The following is a 6,294-nucleotide window of genomic DNA, read 5'->3' on the forward strand; positions in this document are numbered from 1 at the left end:
TTCCACGTTTCCTACAACACGTGCAACCACAGCATTTCTCAGTGAAACCGCTAGGGTGGGTGACAGGCACACAATCCCTGCTAGAAGTCCATCTGTTGTTGGCATCCCTTCAAGGGCAATTGGCCTTCCAGGGACAATGTTTGCCACTTTGGGAATTAGCCCTGCAGGCTGTTTGGGCCCAAACCTTTACCACCTTTCTAAAGCTACAAACATAAACCCTAGATCAAATCTCCACTCCACTTTTATGGAGCATTTGGTCTGTTGCCTCTTATCATTTCGTCCTTAAGCCACTTACTAACTGCTACAACCAGGATCCTGTACTCTCTGTAGGCAACATTGCTCCATCCCGCTTATTATTAAAATACTCTTAATGTCCCTAACAAGGCCAGGTAACCCACTCCTTTGTCATTACTTCGTTATTACCTAAAGTGGGTCTATGACAATGAAATGTTTACCGTTGGAAACACCCTAAACTGCTCTTATGGAGGACTAGTTGAGGAAATCAGTGACTTACATTCCCTCAGAGCAATAAGAGGATAAGGCTTATGGCTGTTTTCCCAGGTTCCCAGTCTCAGGGCACTGGCATAGATTGCTTTACATCATGGTATCTATTCCCATCTGCGGTGGACAGACTGGCAATGAGTTAAGATTACATCCCCTTAATCCTACCTAGCACCAGTCACACTGGAGACCTTGGGAACATGCAACTCCAGCCTGGGAGTCCCAGGAGGTTGACCTGCTTTGAACTGCCTAGGTATATGGTCCCCAGGAGGTTGTCACGCCTCAACTTGCTAGGGAATCCACCTGTCCGGGATCCAAGAAGGTTGACCTCACTTGACCTGCCCAGGGATCTGGTCCCTGGGAGGTTGCAATGAGTCAACCTGCTCAGGGATCTGCCAGTCCAAGGGTTCCAGAAGGATGACAAGCCTCGACCTGCCGGGGATTCCATCTCCAAAAGGTTGTCATGCCTCAGCCTGCCTAGGGATCTCCACACTGACCTGGCTCTCAGATTGCAACAGGACTGGATAGGATAAGCTTCAGAAAGACTCATCCCTAGGGAAGCCCACTCATGGAAATAGAAGAAAGCCTATTAGTTGTGGGACTGTGCCCAATCTCAGCAATAATTCAGGAGCCCAACGAGAACCCCCATTGCCTTTCTGGAAAGTCTGAAAGAGGAACTCCAAAAGTTTACCAATCTGTACTTAGACTCTTATGAGGGACAGGTGATTTTAAAGGAAAATTCGTATCCCAGTGTGCATCAGACATCTGGATAAAGTTACAACAGCTACAGCAGCAAGACCCTGCTGCCTCTTTAGATGAGATAGTTCAGACAGCCACCAATACCTTCTATAACAGAGAACATGAGAGGGAGGCCAAGGCCAAGGAAAGGGAGAAAAGGAAAGAGACAAAGCATGCCCAGATGCTGGCCACCCTCCAGGGAAGCGCTATGGCAAACCCCAAGTCCTTGAAGGACAAGGCATGAGGCAAATGCCTAATCTATGGACAGCCAGGACAATGGGCCAAAGAGTATCCAAACCATGACAAGTCTGTGAAAACAGCTTGGTACAAATGCCATCATTTAAGACACTGGGCAGCACTCTGCCCTGGGGACCCAAAAGCCTCAAGGTCAAGCGCCAGGCTTTCCCTCACAGTGGTCAACAGGACTGAAGTCGCCCGCTCCAGCCAGCAGCCTGTCACAGATAACCATCGTGGGACTGGAGCCCAAACTGCAATTGGATGTGGCAGGTAGGTCTGAGCAATTCTTGGTTGACACAGGGGCTACCTACTCTGTCCTGACCCTCTACACCGGAGCCTTCTCCCAAAACTGTACCCTTTTGGGTGCTACAGGAAAAACAATTGCAAAAAGATTCACCCAAACATTATTTGTTGCTGGGATGGACAAATATTTTCCCAAAAGTTTCTGGTGGTCCCTGAGTGTCCTACTCTCATATTAGGAAGAGATCTTTCCCTGCCTTCAAAATCTTGCAACTATTGCAGTCCTGATAGAAGATGCTTTAAAACTCTCTCTTGGGAGCAACCTATTTTTACCAGCTCCCAAGTGAAACAACTCCTGAATGGGTGAGGCCATTTGTGAATATCTGATCAAAGGATCCTCAGATATCAAGTAGTGCTGATGGAAAGTCCAGGCCTGACTATATCCCCTTGTGAGGTTCTTAACCCTGCTACACTCCTGCCTACCTCTGAGGGCTCTCTCCCCTTTCACTCTTGCATAGAAACCTTGGACCACTGGACAAAACCCCGAGAGGGACTGTCAGAAGATCCTCTGACCAATCTTGAGGAAATCTGGTATACCGATGGAAGCACCTTTGTCTTGGATGGAAAAGGAAGAGGTGAATGTGAATTAGTCTCCAATTTTGAGACCACAGAGGCTAAACCTTTGCCACCAGGTACTCAGCCCAATTGGCTGAGCTCATAACCTTAACTGGAGCTTTAGAGCTGAGAAAAGGAAAGTATACCTTTCTGGTGTTACATGCACACGCTGCTATTTGGCAAGAAAGAGGCCACTTGATTGCCAAAGGATCCCCAATCAAATATGCTGATCAAATCCTTAGACTCTTTGAGACAGTCTATCTTCCCACTAAGGTTTCAGTCTCCCACTGTAAAGGACACCAAAAAGGAAGCACAGAAGTGGCATGAGGGAACCAAGCAGCCGTTCAGGCAGCTAAGAGAGCAGCATTACAGAACAATGACCTAATAGGGGTTGCCACCTTAGTTCCACAGACAAATTTGTCAGAAACTCCTTCATATACTGAAGGTGAGACTCTTAAAGCTAAGAGTGAGGGCTTTCAAGAAGATCATATGGAGTGGTGCCAAAAGAAGGGACTCCTTTTTCTGCCTGGGAACCTCCAATGGAAGTTGGTTAACTCCTTACATGCCACCGCTCATTTAGGTGAGAAGGACCTCCAAAGATTACTAGAAAGGTCCTTCAGAGGAACAACCCTCCATATGACTATAAGGGAAATGGTCTCCTCTTGTCCCACTTGCTAAATAAACAACCCCCAAGGAGCTCGAAGACCCCACTTGGCCCAGCCCATTCAATGATGTGGGACCTACCCAGGAGAGGACTGACAGATGGACTTCACCCAGATGCCAGTTTATCAAGGGTATAAATACCTATTTGTCATGATAGATATATTCACAGGATGGATTGAAGGCTTTCCCATCTGGACTGAGAAGGTGGTAAAAAAAATTGCTCTCTGAAATCATTCTGAGATTTGGTTCATCCAGGGCATTACAAAGTGACAGTGGGACATCATTTACTTCTAAGGTCACCCAAGGGGTCTTTAAAGCATTGGGCATTACTTATTATCTCCATTGTGCCTGGAGGCCTCAAACTTCTGGAAAAGTAGTAAGAGCCAACCAATTCTTAAAGTCAGTGATAAAAAAAGATAACCCAGGAGACCTACCTGGGATGGAAAGAGGCTTTACCAATAGTTCTCCTCCATACCTGTACCACTCCTAAGGAACAGGTTGGTCTTTGTCCTTATGAGATGCTATATGGGAGACCTTTTGTTTATGTCAGTGACCTCTTCCTTGATCCAGAGGCTCAGACACTCCAATCTTATGCCATGGCCAATGGGCAATTCCACCAAGATAATCGCTTGTGGGGTGTCAACATAGGACCCCAAAGATTCTAAGGAGCCACAACTGTATGCTCCACAGACTCTAGTCCTAATCAAAGTCTGGAAAAATGGGTCCCCAAAGGCCCAACTCCAGCCCACATGGAAGGGCCTCCACAGCAGTCAAGGTAACTGTAATACTGTAATACTTTCTACCCCCACAGCAGTCAAGGTAACAGGACATGACTCCTAGATTCCTTGACTCATGAGTCAAGCCATGGAAGAAAACAGAAGAGGACACTCAATACACCTGTGAGGCCCTGGGAGATCTCAGATACCTATTCAGGACTACAAATGAGTGCCACTCTAATGAACATCCCCAAAATTAAGTTTCAGGGGATAAGATTTCTCAGAATAGCTCTAAAGAGCCAACACAGCTTGGAAGGGTTTGTCCTCCAAAATAGATAGGAGGTAGATCTCCTTATCCCTGAACAAGGAGGGACTTGAGCCATCTTGAATGAGATGTGTGGTTTCTGGATAAATACCTCCAGCTAAGTTAAATAAACTCTCACAGTACTCAAGAAAAACATTCAGATCCTACATTAACCTCAAAAAACAAACTGGAGATTTCTCACCATGGTTACAGTATCTCTTTGGGGAATCCTTCTTCTGGTGAGGGGGAATTTAGAGTTGGCTACTGCCACTGCTAATCCCTATTATCACCATATTGGTGCCACTTATGATTGCTCCATGTATTATCAATTGTATTCCAGATGTTCAAGCTTGTTTTAGAAAAGGCAGAGGAACAGAGATCAAATTGCTAACATCCACTGGATCATTGAAAAAGCAAGAGAGCTCCAGAAAAACATCTATTTCTGCGTTATTGATTATGCCAAAGCCTTTGACTGTGTGGATCACAATAAACTGTGCAAAATTCTGAAAGAGATGGGAATACCAGACCACCTGACCTGCCTCTTGAGAAATTTGTATGCAGGTCAGGAAGCAACAGTTAGAACTGGACATGGAACAACAGATTGGTTCCAAATAGGAAAAGGAGTACGTCAAGGCTGTATTTTGTCACCCTGCTTATTTAACTTCTATGCAGAGTACATCATGAGAAACGCTGGGCTGGAAAAAGCACAAGCTGGAATCAAGATTGCTGGGAGAAATATCAGTAACCTCAGATATGTAGAATGCACCATCCTTATGGCAGAAAGTGAAGAGGAACTCAAAAGCCTCTTGATGAAAGTGAAAGAGGAGAGTGAAAAAGTTGGCTTAAAGCTCAACATTCAGAAAATGAAGATCATGGCATCCGGTCCCATCACTTCATGGGAAATAGATGGGGAAACAGTGGAAACAGTGTCAGACTTTATTTTTCTGGGCTCCAAATTCACTACAGATGGTGACTGCAGCCATGAAATTAAAAGACACTTGCTCCTTGGAAGGAAAGTTATGACCAACCTAGATAGCATATTGAAAAGCAGAAACATTACTTTGCCAACAAAGGTCTGTCTAGTCAAAGCTATGGTTTTTCCAGTGGTCATGTATGGATGTGAGAGTTGGACTGTGAAGAAAGCTGAGCATTGAAGAATTGATGCTTTTGAACTGTGGTGTTGGAGAAGACTCTTGAGAGTCCCTTGGACTGTAAGGAGATCCAACCAGTCCATCCTAAAGGAGATCAGTCCTGAGTGTTCATTGGAAAGACTGATGCTAAACCTGAAACTCCAGTACTTTGGCCACCTCATGTGAAGAGTTGACTCATTGGAAAAGACTCTGATGCTGGGAGGGACTGGGGGCAGGAGGAGAAGGGGGTGACAGAAGTTGACATGGCTGGATGGCATCACTGACTCGATGGACATGAGTCTGGGTGAATTCTGGGAGTTGGTGATGGACAGGGAGGCCTGGCGTGCTGCAGTTCATGGGGTCACAAAAAGTCAGACATGACTGAGTGACTGAACTGAACTGAACTGAACCCGTTTTGTCTCTGCCCAGATCAACAGGCTACAACATGCAGTGCCCGGTCAACAAGGATATATAAAACTACAGCTAACTATCACAAATATAACTCACCCTTAGATGGACTACTAGGACTCTGAGTCTTGAGACTAGCAAGCAGGGGAGCTCCAATGCCCTTCACCATCCCAGTTCAGCAAGAAGTAGCCAGAGAGACATTGATGCCCCTATTCCCAAAGAATTGGGCCTCCCATCTCTTGAGGGGGGACTGTCAGGTAGTTAGAATAGGAAAAAGGAGTCCAAAATGGTGGTGGCTTTTAGACAAAGAAAAGGGAAAAGGCCGCAAAAATGGAACAAAAGGAAATCTGAGGACCAGAATGAGAACTTCTGGTGAAACGAACACTCCCCCTTTTTGGTTACCCTTATTTACATACAGCAGGCTTAGGGTTGGGGGGAGGAGACAAATGTATAAAAGGTGAAAGGCAAGAAGGGTTGAGGCTTCTCCTTTGGGGCTGGCCCACCCTCACGCCTCAAGAGTGTACTTATCTTCACTTGTTGAATAAAACTGAACTAAGCTGTAACACTTTTGTCCGCTGTTTCAAATCTTTGTTGCAGTGAAACAGAACTGAGGAAATTACACACTCCTCTGACATAGAGAAATTTCACATTTAAAGTAAATGAGAAATCTTTTTCAAACAAACAGAAAATGAGATAAAACAATTTATAACCAGCAGATCTGACATATAAGAAATGTTAAAGG

The sequence above is a fragment of the Bos taurus genome, chromosome 16 (genome assembly GCF_002263795.3).
Source record: "Bos taurus isolate L1 Dominette 01449 registration number 42190680 breed Hereford chromosome 16, ARS-UCD2.0, whole genome shotgun sequence".
NCBI lineage: Eukaryota > Metazoa > Chordata > Mammalia > Artiodactyla > Bovidae > Bos > Bos taurus.